General features: G+C 45.2%; 1 protein-coding gene across 2 annotated transcripts in view; it reads right to left on the reverse strand.

The window, feature by feature from the left end:
• Nucleotides 1–13,593, reverse strand: part of FBXO11 (F-box protein 11) — a 95,532-nt gene that overhangs the window by 49,670 nt on the left and 32,269 nt on the right. The gene's annotated exons all lie outside the window — the stretch shown is intronic.

Genomic DNA, 13,593 nt, shown 5'->3' on the forward strand with positions numbered 1-13,593 from the left:
CCAGCATGGGAGTGTGAATGTCATATCATGGTAAATCTACCAATGGGAACAGACTGATAAAACAGACAACTCAGTGATGCGTTCGTAGTAGAGAACACTCTGGAGGGCAATTAGCACCAGCGGCTATGGTCATGCTCACTGACAGCCGTCGGTGCCAACATTTGAAAGTCGCCAGTGCCAACATCGCCCCCTGCTGAAGAGGCAAGCAGAAATGTGCGATAAGTCCTGGTTTGGGGCGCCCAAACAAGCCCGGGTTTAGCAGTTTTACGCAGCTCAGTCTAATCAGACGCAACAAGCGCGATAATTAATGGGAACCAAAAACTATTTAATTGCAACATTGGGCACCCTTTAGAGCGCCTTAAAAATCATTTGGATCCCACCTTAAAAAGGAGAACTACATTTACACTTAAGTTGTTTCTTAACCATCAGATGTAACATGTACTTACAGCCTGTTGAACATGCACAAAATCAACACCCATGTGTACAACGCCTCAGGAAACAGCTCAGCTAGTATGAGGTTACTAAACAACTTGTGTATGCAGTGTGAAACGGCAGGGAACCGTACAGACAACAAAACACACAGGAACAACAACACAGCAGGTTGGTTGTTAGGATACCAGCTAAATTATCTCTAACTGGAAATGTTTATTTGCAAATTAATTAAAAACTCCATTAATAAAAAAAAAAAAAAAAAAATACTATAAGACTCATAGGGGGCAATTCATATCGGAGCGAGGAGAATAGAGCTGGGAAGTTGGTCCCAGAGCCATTTAATTCACCTCGCGGTTTAGTCCTACTACAATCACTTAAGTCGGAGAATGACGGTTCTTGAGACTTGTGAACCTGAATAGTTAGTCGCGAGAACCAGCAGTCTCCGACTAAAGTGCCGGCCACTTTAATAGACTGAGGCAAAAAAATGCAAAGTATTTGACACAATCGACACTCATGGTAGAATGAAACCATATCCTATGCAGGATTACAGGAATTGGTCAGGGACCAGGTGCAAATGGAAGATCTGTGCTTTCCCAGCCAAGGGCCTCTGAACATTGCTGCCGTTCTTAATGTCTAGGTGTAGGTGTAGTACAGACCTACAACTCCTTAAAACCCTGATAATGCTGTATTGTACTTGTAGTGCTTGTGTTTCTTTAGAGTCAGTTAAGATTTTGACCATGCCTCTAAAGACTTCTTTAAGGACCCCCTCTCTCCTTAGCTTTTTCTAGCTGCCTCAATAGCAATACCACCATTTACTTTAGGGCAAAAATGTCAAAGTCGTGAACACCTTGGTGAAATGTAATAAAACTACATTTCAAGGATTCCAAGCAGCAAACTCCCAATGTTTTGTTTTGTTTTTTTCTTTAAATAGCTAGTTTAGTAACTTTTATTGTTAATGCAAATATCTAATCAGCCAATCATGTGGCAGCAACTCCAAGCATAAGAGCATGCAGACATGGTCAGGAGGTTCAGTTTTTGTTCAGAGCAAGCACCAGAATGGGAAATAAATCAGATCTAAGTTACTTTGGGCCTGACTGAGAGTTGCACAAAATGCCCATCGCTGCTGCGATCCTGTACGCTAATGACTCAGCTCTCATCCTGAGATGCCCACCGTCGGCACCTCACTTCTGCGGCTTATATACAAAAGCAAAAACATAGGTCGCACATCGAACCTCTGAGCAAGCCTATGCTGCGTGAGAATTAGCACCTCACCTAAGATGTCGGGGCCTCTCCAGCTGCGTATGAAAATGTTCCTGACATGCCTGCTTTTTACTAGCCACCCCATGGTTACCTCACCCCAAATGCTAACTACCTGTCACTCCCTTTGTGAAAAATTCATCTCTGCGGCCGCTGTTGCTACCCAATAACTGGTAATGAGCAGTGCAGCTTTGGCGCACCCACTGCAACAGACATCGACACTGCATGAAGTGTCAGTGAAGGATGGCCAGACATGGTTCACGCGGACAGGTAGACGATACCTCAAATAACCATGAACTACAGCAGTGATATGCAGAGTAGGAGGATTTTACATGGACAACAGAGTACTGAAGAGCATTGCAAAGCCTGTCTGCTCACCACATCATGTGCCATGTGACTGTGGTTGCCAAGGTAATTCATACACAACCACAGTCAAAACTAAAAAAAAAAATAGTAATAGCAGCCTGGAAAACAAAGTATTTGTTTTTATTTACAAGTGAGTCCTTATAGCTTTCCTGTGATTCATGTTCATGGATTTGTTGCTTTTAAATTCTCCCTTCCAGTAAGCTACTCAATTATAGAGAATAGGAGCTAATCAGATAGTAATTGGTGTATAAAATGCAAGTGTCATTAATGGCATTCTAAGTACCTATTATATCAAAGCCAACCACTTGGTAGGATAATCACCACATAAATAAAGACAGAGGGGGCTTTAAAATACAGAGATTGTGGGACAAAGACTAAAATAAATTACACCCCACAAAGAGATTAAGGGGCATATTCAATTAGACGCGAAAAGTCCCGTACTATTCACCGACATCGCTGGTTTTCCATGCGAAAAAGTATTGAACTCGTCTCCGCTTATCCCAGTATTCAATTAGAAATCGGCGAATTCGGACCTTCCGAAAAGTGCTGTCAGGTTTGGGGAAATCAGCCTGACACCCCCCAAAAGATGCACTGACATTGGGTATCACTATAGATACCCCTGAATAGGCCTGCTGAAGGTATTTGGGGTACTTAAATGCTCTCAATAGCTGCTAATTAGCGTCTTTGTAGAAGTGGTGAAGAATGGCATTTAGCAGGTTTTTTTGCAGAAAATAAGTAGTCCCAGCAAATTTGGGGTACACGAAAACAGGTACAAGCATATTTTAAAGTTGCTAAAGGGAAGTTTTAAAAACAACCTTAAAAATCCACCTGCCACAACCACCTGCAAACTTAAAAATACCTGGGACATCCTTGGGGACCCCCCTGGTGTCTATTTCGCAAGTTTTTAAATTTGTCCCAACTTTGTACTTTTTCGCCGCTTTTTTCAAAGTCATTTTTTGGGGTGTTAAGTTTTTTTAATAACTTTTTTTTTTGACAGTTTACCTTTGGGGGATTGTCCCAAGGGTGCAGGGAGGTTACTGCAAGTTTGCACCCCAAAACCCCAATTCTGCACTTTTTTTCCACAGCTTTCATAGGCGAATCTTTTTCGCCTATTCCAATGCATTGACTTTCCGCACCGGCTAAAAGTCTTTGGAATTGAATACGGGGATAAGTTTTCACCTGGCGAAATAACGCCACCAGCGATACTTTTCCGCAGAAACTGACTTTTCGCACCTGATTGAATATGCCCCTTAGTCTACTTACAGTAGAAAGGTAATGCCCTATGACAGGTTTTGTATCAAAATGTACTTACATAGGTGTCCACATACATCTATGCTTCATGCGCTACAAGTCGCACCACGCAACACGGGAGCTCAGTGTGCCTCGGTAGCGCCGAGCGTCTTTCGCGCGACTTACCTTCAAATGCACCTTATTCGCACAGTGATGCAGATAGCTAGCACAAGCAGCTTCTGCTGATTAAAATGTTCTCTGTGTGTCTGCGGGTGTATCTGCATGCGTAACGCTACGTTAGTGTCAGCGGCTGTAACACTAACATATCGTAACGCATGCAGATACACCTGCAGACGCACACAGAACACAGGCATGCTGCATATTCACATCACTGTGTGAATAAGACGCATTTGAAGATAAGTCGCACAAAAGACGCTCGGCACTACAGAGTCACGCCACGACAATGGCGCGATTAGAAGGGCTGTTAAACGCGCAAGTCGGCTAGATGTATGTGGACACATCTGTAAAAGTAGAAGTCCATGACAGGTTTATTTCCATTTCCCTTGGATACAACCAATAAGCTACAATCTGTGCACTAGAAACTTTTCTAGATTGCAGTTATCGTTGCCTGAAGGTGGACTTTCCTTATAATAGTGCAGAAAATAGCTTGCACACGCAGGGGAAAACTAAATGTTTATCTATTTTTTTATATTGATGTGGTGTCATGTTGAATTTTATAATCCGTTGTGACAGCATTACCATGCATGTTGGGATCTTTCTACCCCCCTAACCACCAAGTAAACTGTGAATGTCTTTAAAAACAACAAGTCAGTACTTAGGAAACTGTTTAAGAAAAAAAATAAAACCACCATGATAATTAAAGCTGGGTACACACTAAACGTTGTGTGACCCAGCCAACAGTGTTATGCTATGTGACGATACATTACGCACACCGTACACACTACATGATCCGATATACAACGGAGCGATGTGTCGCTACATGCGGTGGTCATTCACCACATTGTCCCACTTGCTGTGCAGCACAGCAGATGGGACAATGCAATGAACGATTGTTTTGCACGTACGATCAGTCTTACACGTTGCACGAACCGTACGATATATTGTTCAGATTTGCTCGACATGATCAATAGTATAGCGTGTACCCAGCTTAAGTCTTCATTGCTCTCCTGAAAGTGGCAGGCAGCATAATTCTTTTTAACCTCATCAAGCACTGTGGGGGGGGGGGGGGGGGGGAGGAATTTAATTGGTTTTGGGTGCCCAATCTCCTGAAGGGCGTAAGAACTGCGGGTGACCATTATTACTCCTCCTGAGGTGGCAAGCAGAAATCCACATTAAAGTCAGGCATTTGGCCGGTGCGCCCAATACTCTGGATGGGTTTAGCCATTTTAAGGCTGCGTTTCAAATACTGTTTCTCCGTTCGGGATCCCATTACTAGTTATCGCGGCCACAAGCACCAGGTCCAAAACAATGGACTGTAGACACATTTCTATCAGGCTATGGGGGGAGAGGTCTCAAAACCTCCTATAGAGAACAAGTAGATAACAACCAATCAGGTGCTAGCTGTCATTTATCTAGTACATTCTATAAAATGATAAGTAGAAAGTGATTGGTTACGACAACTCTCAAAAAAGTCACTGTTGAAATCTGCCCTTCATGATTTATACTCCATTTAGTTGCAGGAGTAATAGCATTACAGCAGAGCATCCCTGTATTCCTACAGTGATTGTGGGGCAGAGCATCAGTACATTCCTGACTGGCTTGGACTTGTTGATACGTCCTTCTGTCCTCACCTTGCGGTTATCCGCTAGCTCGGCGTAGCCACCAGAGGTTTGCACTCATCATGTCGACATTCAGAAAGCCTGTTGGGTTAGGCTGCGGTTAGGGCTACAATCATCTGAAAATGCAATATCGACATTTTATACCACATCCCTATTAGACCAATGTTTGTATTTGAATTGTGCTCGATGTTGAACACAAAACCAAGACACCTGTTCCCTATGTACGAAGAGAAGAAATGCTCTAAATAACCGGCTTTTGTGCCATGATACTGCTTGGCACCAATTTGTAATTTCTGCCTTCCAACATTTTTTATTTAAACTGTCAGAAGACCTCATGTGAAGTGCATCGATCACCAACTGCCCTTCACACGGTACCACGCTAATCGTGTTGTGTTAGGCAGAAGCACTGACATTCATGAGCGTACACGGTTTGTATGATGAATGTAATAGAATCAAGTTGGATTCTAGCACCTTTACATGTATATTTAATTTTAACATTCAACTAAACTGTGCAACTGCACTTAATCATGGTCTCTCCATAGCACAAGACAAAGGAAAGTAACGCTTTTAAGCTCTGCTAGCGCCAATAAACAATTATAATGGCACATTAGACTGGTTACAAATAGCTGTACGTGAGGACCTTAAATAGTCAAATACCCTGACTGGGCAAGATCCCATATTAATCATGACTTGTAGAAAATGCAGTCAGAAAATTCCATCACTCAGTCACCTAACTAACAATAACCAACTGGCCAAAGAAGGAAATCGGCCAGAACTGTCTACTTTGGCCACACTATACATAAATCCAATATCTCAGCAAAAGCATCCGGATCTTGACATGTATGGCCACTTTTAGTATCAGTGTCATGTGACTGTGTGCCACTGACCCACAGGGTGAGCAGCATTGCAGTACATGCACTGTTTTGGGGTCCATAATCACATCTTCTAGAGCAGTGTTTCCCAAACACAGTACCTGTACTGTGAGTGGGCAATGAGGACTAAGGATATCGATGCATGAGCACAGTTGGATTAATTAATTATTACTTCAGTTTGATTTATGCACCTGTCCTGAAGCCGGAAAACCCCTAATGTCTGGACTGTGGGTTGGACACGAGGACCGGGTTTGGGAAACACTGCTGTAGAAAACCCAAATTATAAACCACCTCACTAGAGGCTCTAGAGAAGGGTAGGTGTACCACTGCTCCATACCAATCTGTAATACATTTCAAAAGACTTGCATTGCAGTGTTATTCTAAGAAGCTGCATTATACATACACAAGAGGAACAGGTCCCAGCACCATACAAACATACCCCCACAAGATTCAAAAAATAAATCTGGTATACACCCTTGAGACGTGAACTGAGAACACAAAGGGTGAACCACACCCATTTGCATCACTGCAATTCAGTTTCCTAGAATGTGTAAAAAAATTGAGGGGGGGGGAAAAAAAAAAAAATGTCCACACTATCAATACGTCGCTGATGCTGTAATGAAATAATGCAGAAACTGTCTACACAATTATCCATTACCTCAAATAATCCCAACTGCAGTAGAAGCCATTATTTCTGTCACAGCCCAGGGAAAAATCTGCCGCTGTTTATTTTAAAGTCACTGCTGAACAACGCAATAAATAAGTCAACTTTCAAGGTTGTTGATGGTGTGGATGAAGCTGACAGCAGGAGAAAATGACACTGTAGAAATCAGGAATGAGGAGACAAAGGGTGGCCTGGGAAGGTGAGAGATAAGCCTGTCTGCTGTGCTGCAGAGATGCCAGCACTCTGCAGCATGACACAAGCTCCTGACCATGCCAGCGTACTAACCTCCAGACTGCCATTCTCACATCTCACCTACAAGGAAAGAAAAGGTCAGAAATGTGACAGGCGATAAACAGGTCAGACAATGAAAAACTACACTAGGGTCTCCTTTGGAGCGGATGATTTTTTTATTTTAAATGTTAGCATCATTTACAATACAACTAATGTAGTCAACTCAATTGTGTATCACACATGCCCACCTCTATATCATCCTGACCAATGAATTCCATTTTGTAACTTGCTCCATTGCCATCTTACTAATTTATGCTTTATGCACATGCTGCCCCAAATTTTGTAGTTTTAATGTACATAAAAAAATATGAATTGAGGGCATATTATATATATATATATATATATATATATATATATATATATATATATTAGGGGTGTGCACCGGACACTTTTCGTGTTTTGGTTTTGGATCTGGATCTTTCTTCGTGTTTTGGATCTGGATTGGTTTTGCCAAAACCACCCTTCCGTGTTTTGGGTTCTGGGTTTTGTGTTTTGGATCTGGATTTTTTCTTAAAAAATAAAAAAAAAACGCTAAAATCACATAAATGGGCCTTTTTTTGTTCCTACGCTATTAATAACCCCAATAACATTAATTTCCACTCATTTCCACTCTATTCTGAACACCTCACACCTCACAATATTGTTTTTAGGCCAAAAGGTTGTACCGAGGAAGCTGGATGACTATGCTAAGCGACACAAGGGGGCGGCACAAACACGTGGCCCATCTAGGAGTGGCACTGCAGTGGCAGACAGGAAGCCAATCAGCGTTATGGTGCCCATTTGCATGTAGCACGAACCCGGGAGATCCGTGCTACATGCATCTGTGTGATTGGCACAGAGCAATGACAGGTCCGTGAGACCCGTCTGTGCTGCTGTGGTAAAAAAAAAAAAAAAAAACCTGTGTAAAAAAAGAAAAAAATGGCGTGCACCCCCCCAAAAAAGAGCAACCAGCCCCGGGCATTAGTAACCCAGTGCTGGGTGTGCTTAAATACAGGGGACAAACGACGTAGGGGTCCCCTGTACTTAAGCACAACCAGCACCGGGCTAGTCAGAACCAGCGCTGGTTGCCAAAATACGGGGGACAAACGACGTAGGGGTCCCCTGTATTCTGCGCAACCAGCTCTGGGCTCTGATCCGGTCCTGGTTCTGGAAATATAGGGGACAAAAAATGAGTAGGGTTCCCCTGTATGTTCCAGAACCAGCACTGGACTTTTTCTAGCGGGGGGCTGATGCCACAGCCAGGGGAGCCCTTTCACCGGGCCCCCCAGCCGCAGCATCAACCCTGACCGCTAGTCAGCCCAGGCCGGGGATCCCTGGAGAGCTGGGGACCCCCCCAATAAAGGGGTCACCCTCTCCAGGGCACCCCAGGCCCAGGCTGATAGCCCGGGGCTATCCCCGCCACCCCTGGTGGCGGTGGGTGGCGGGTTGATTGTGTGGTGTGGTGTAAATAAAGAATATCAAACATTGTCTTTACAAGTAGAACTGCAAGTCCCAGCTAGCCTGCCCCGCATGCTGGTACTTGGAGAACCACAAGTACCAGCATGCAGGGCATTAAGGGCCCACTAGTACCTGTAGTTCACCTGTAAAAAAATGTTTAAAAAAACACAGGACACACACACCGTGACAGTATAAGTTTATTAAACATACATACACACACACACATGTACACATACTCACCTATGTAACCTGTAGCATCGGTCCACTTGTCCGGTAAAGTATCCCTAGGGGACCTGTGAAAAAAAACATACTCACCATCTCCTATGCGAGGTTCTGTCCTCTTCGTTCCAAAGTAGGCATCCCCGGACTTGGCAAAAAAAAAAAAACGAAAACGCGATCCACGAACTTAGTACCGTTCTATAGAACGGTACTTCCCGAATGAGAGCTTAGCGGCGGGGTATCACCATGGAAACCCCGCTGCTAAGCGTTCATTGGCTGAGAGAGGTCATCTCCCGTCTCTCAGCCAATGAACGGCTCCCTCCATTGTAGTCAATGGTGGGAACCGCAGGGTAAACTTTAATAACCTTGCGGCTCCCAGCATTGACTACAATGGAGGGAGCCGTTCATTGGCTGAGAGAGACGGGAGATGGCCTCTCTCAGCCAATGAACGCTTAGCAGCGGGGTTTCCATGGTGATACCCCGCCGCTAAGCTCTCATTCGGGAAGTACCGTTCTATAGAACGGTACTAAGTTCGTGGATCGCGTTTTCGTTTTTTTTTTTTTGCCAAGTCCGGGGATGCCTACTTTGGAACGAAGAGGACAGAACCTTGCATAGGAGATGGTGAGTATGTTTTTTTTCACAGGTCCCCTATGGATACTTTACCGGACAAGTGGACCGATGCTACAGGGTTACATAGGTGAGTATGTGTACATGTGTGTGTGTGTGTATGTATGTTTAATAAACTTATACTGTCACGGTGTGTGTGTCCTGTGTTTTTTTTAAACATTTTTTTACAGGTGAACTACAGGTACTAGTGGGCCCTTAATGCCCTGCATGCTGGTACTTGTGGTTCTCCAAGTACCAGCATGCGGGGCAGGCTTGCTGGGACTTGCAGTTCTACTTGTAAAGACAATGTTTGATATTCTTTATTTACACCACACCACACAATCAACCCGCCACCCACCGCCACCAGGGGTGGCGGGGATAGCCCCGGGCTATCAGCATGGGCCTGGGGAGCCCTGGAGAGGGTGACCCCTTTATTGGGGGGGTCCCCAGCTCTCCAGGGATCCCCGGCCTGGGCTGACTAGCGGTCAGGGCTGATGCTGCGGCTGGGGGGCCCGGTGAAAGGGCTCCCCTGGCTGTGGCATCAGCCCCCCGCTAGAAAAAGTCCAGTGCTGGTTCTGGAACATACAGGGGAACCCTACTCATTTTTTTCCCCTGTATTTCCAGAACCAGGACCGGATCAGAGCCCAGAGCTGGTTGCGCAGAATACGGGGGACCCCTACGTCGTTTGTCCCCCGTATTTTGGCAACCAGCTCTGGTTCTGACTAGCCCGGTGCTGGTTGTGTTTAAGTACAGGGGACCCCTATGTCGTTTGTCCCCTGTATTTAAGCACACCCAGCACTGGGTCACTAATGCCCGGGGCTGGTTGCTCTTTTTTTGGGGGGGGGCACAACATTTTTTTCTCTTTTTACACAGGTTTTTTTTTTTTTTTTTTACCACAGCAGCACAGACGGGTCTCACGGACCCGTTAGTGCTCTGTGTCAATGACACAGATGCAAGTAGCACGGATCTCCTGGTCCGTGCGTGCATCTGTGTCATTGAAATACACAGCAGCACAGACGGGTCTCACTGACCCATCTGTGCTCTGTGTCACTGTCAATCACACAGATGCATGTAGCACGGATCTCACGAGTCCGTGCTACATGCAAATGAGCACCATAATGCTGATTGGCTGAGAGCCGTGACAGACGGCTCTGTCAGCCAATCAGCACTTTGCCCATTAAAGGCAAAGGCATTTTTTTTAAAATGGCCGCTCGAGGCAAAACCTCGAGATCCGACAGCAGATCTCGAGGTTTTGCCTCGGGAGAGGGATCCGGGGCAGACAGGGAGATCCGAGCTTGGGCTCGGATCGCCCCGGATCCCCGAAGTTCGGGTGGGTTCGGTTCTCAGGGAACCGAACCCGCTCATCCCTAATATATATATATATATTGTAACATTATAGTGATGTATTACCAAAATTTTACCCAATAAAATATGCCCTCCTCACTGATTAGTACCCTACCCAAAAGAAATCTTAGGGGTCAATCCAATTGTTTGCTTTGATCTCGTGGGTGCGAGTCATCGCGACAACATCCGCACTTGACGGGAGCCCGAACTTGCACAAAAGTGCTCACAGCTGCATAGGGCTCTGAACAAAATTGTGCGAATTCGGGCTCAGAGTGGGCTGCGAGGGATGAGAGACGCAGTTCCGAATACTAACTTGATGTAATCTGTATAGGTTACAAAATGCGTTCTCACAAATACAAAAATCAATATGCAAGCAACAATGCATCATGGCCTGCAATCTGTCTGCAGGCAAATAGTAGGAGAGACCGTATAGTCTAGTGTTCACGCTAGGCTGTTTTAGTAGGGCGCAGTGCCCTGCCCGATTTTTAAAGAGCAAAATGCACCCTGCTAAAACAGCCTGGCTGTTCTGCTGCCGTGTGAATAGATGCCGGGCACATGCTATTACATATAAGACTTAATTAAAACATTCGTTTCTGTCAACCCATCTTATTAGACATATTTAGAAATTTTTTTTGTGTTACGGTTTATAAGCCACTTGCGTTTTAGGTTAAGTGGTCCTTTAAGAGACAGGTCATTTCTTTTTCATACTGCTGCCCAAGGACACCCCCCCAAACTGCAGAAGAGACATTTAGTACTTGCAACAGCTGAGATCAGACTGGTAACTTCAGATCAAGAGAGGAAATGGTTACATCCATATACAAGACAATGGAAACAATTGAACAACCAATCAAGGAAATAAAAAAATAAAAAAAGACTGACTAATTAATAATGAGTAAACAAGCAGGATGTATGAATTTCATAAGGAGCTAAGTCTGACATCACAAAAATTCCTGTATCAGAAGCCTATAATAGCTGCTCTGCTGCTAAAGGACCCGTGCTCCTACCGTCTTCTAAATCTCAGTCTGCAACTTCCGGCCTCTTAACATTATGACCGCCTGTCACACGCAGCTCACAGGATCAGCACCTTCACCGAGACACTAACTCCTCACAGGATCAGCACCGTCACCGAGACACTAACTCCTCACAGGATCAGCACCGTCACCGAGACACTAACTCCTCACAGGATCAGCACCGTCACCGAGACACTAACTCCTCACAGGATCAGCACCTTCACCGAGACACTAACTCCTCACAGGATCAGCACCTTCACCGAGACACTAACTCCTCACAGGATCAGCACCTTCACCGAGACACTAACTCCTCACAGGATCAGCACCTTCACCGAGACACTAACTCCTCACAGGATCAGCACCTTCACCGAGACACTAACTCCTCACAGGATCAGCACCTTCACCGAGACACTAACTCCTCACAGGATCAGCACCGTCACCGAGACACTAACTCCTCACAGGATCAGCACCTTCACCGAGACACTAACTCCTCACAGGATCAGCACCTTCACCGAGACACTAACTCCTCACAGGATCAGCACCTTCACCGAGACACTAACTCCTCACAGGATCAGCACCTTCACCGAGACACTAACTCCTCACAGGATCAGCACCTTCACTGAGACACTAACTCCAAAATTTAGGGCATCCTAGACGTACAGGAGATGAAGGCCAAATAAGGAGCTCAGACCCTAATCATAGAACAGTGTCAGAGTCTAATGAGGGAATAAGTGCCACCAACACTGCCTTATGCTTACACAGTTGTGCCATCTCCAGTGCTGACTGTATAATAATTTGCCAAAACCTCATATTAGGGATTACGCTGCATATAGGGGGAATTCAATAAAATGCAATATAGAATAGTGCCGGGAAGGAATTCCAGCAGCTATTCAATTGGCCTTGCTATTAACCCCGACTAGAGGATTTCTCCTCCTGAAGTGTGAGCAGAAATCCGACTAAACTTGAGCCGCAAAGATGGTTTTGGGCTTAGCGTGTGCGCTAACCGCATTGCATCCGGCACTTAAGATGGATAATGCAGGTTACCGCAGCTAAGCACCCGGCATTAGGCAATGTAACCTGCATCTACTAACTTGAGTGCAGAGCAAGAAGGGGATAATTGATTAGCTCCGGTAACTCATTCCGGAGCTATTCAAGATCGCACTTAATTGAATGGCCTCATAGGGGGCGATTCAATTCAGCGGGAGTTAAATAGCACCGGAAAGTTTGCCCCTGAAGCTATTCAATTCTATGTGCTGTTAGACTAAAGGATTTCTTATCGCACCCTCCTGAGGGTGCAAGGAGAAACCAGACTAAGTGCCGGCTTCGAGGCTGTCTTTCGGCTTAGTGCAGTGCTAACAGCCTCGCGGCAGGCACTTTAGTCAGAGAACGGCAGTTCACGCAACTTAACACTCAGGTTAAGTTGCGAGAACCGGCAGTCTCTGACTTGTAACACTCGCTCTAAACAGCGCACTGAATTGAAGAGCCCCAATGTTTGTTCCAAATTATTAAAGTGTGTTTCATAGTGTTCATTCTAGCACCCTGCACCTCATCACAATCCATGCAGTTCCTCTGTCCTGCCTGGGTTGTCGCTCTCTGCTCTGGTGCTTCTAGCACACTCGACAACAAACCGCTGAGGTACAGACCAGAGTGTGCTAGAAGCACCAGAGCAGAGGACGACTCCCCAGGCAGGACAGAGGAACTGCACAAGTCGGGACAGGTGCAGGGTGCTAGAATGAACACAATAATATATAATTACTACATGAAATACTGTCACCAGAGGAACATTAACATTGTTGTACAAAATTGTTGAAACACATATCCCCCCCAACTGTTGAAACACATATCCCCCCCCTCTATCAGAGAACTCTCAGATACCAGACATGTACTTTAAGCAGTAAGTTTGTCAGAGATTTTACGGTTGCCCTTATTGTCATAATACTGACACATGCCAGTCACATCTGCACAGCACATTCTCTACACCTTACTTTGCTCTACATAGCAAAATGCTTATAAACCACGTTTCTGCAGAAAGCCAAGACACACATGCACTGTGCTGTACTGAACTT

Source organism: Taudactylus pleione, unplaced genomic scaffold (genome assembly GCF_031769625.1).
Source record: "Taudactylus pleione unplaced genomic scaffold, aTauple2 ptg000522l, whole genome shotgun sequence".
Taxonomy (NCBI): Eukaryota; Metazoa; Chordata; class Amphibia; order Anura; family Myobatrachidae; genus Taudactylus; species Taudactylus pleione.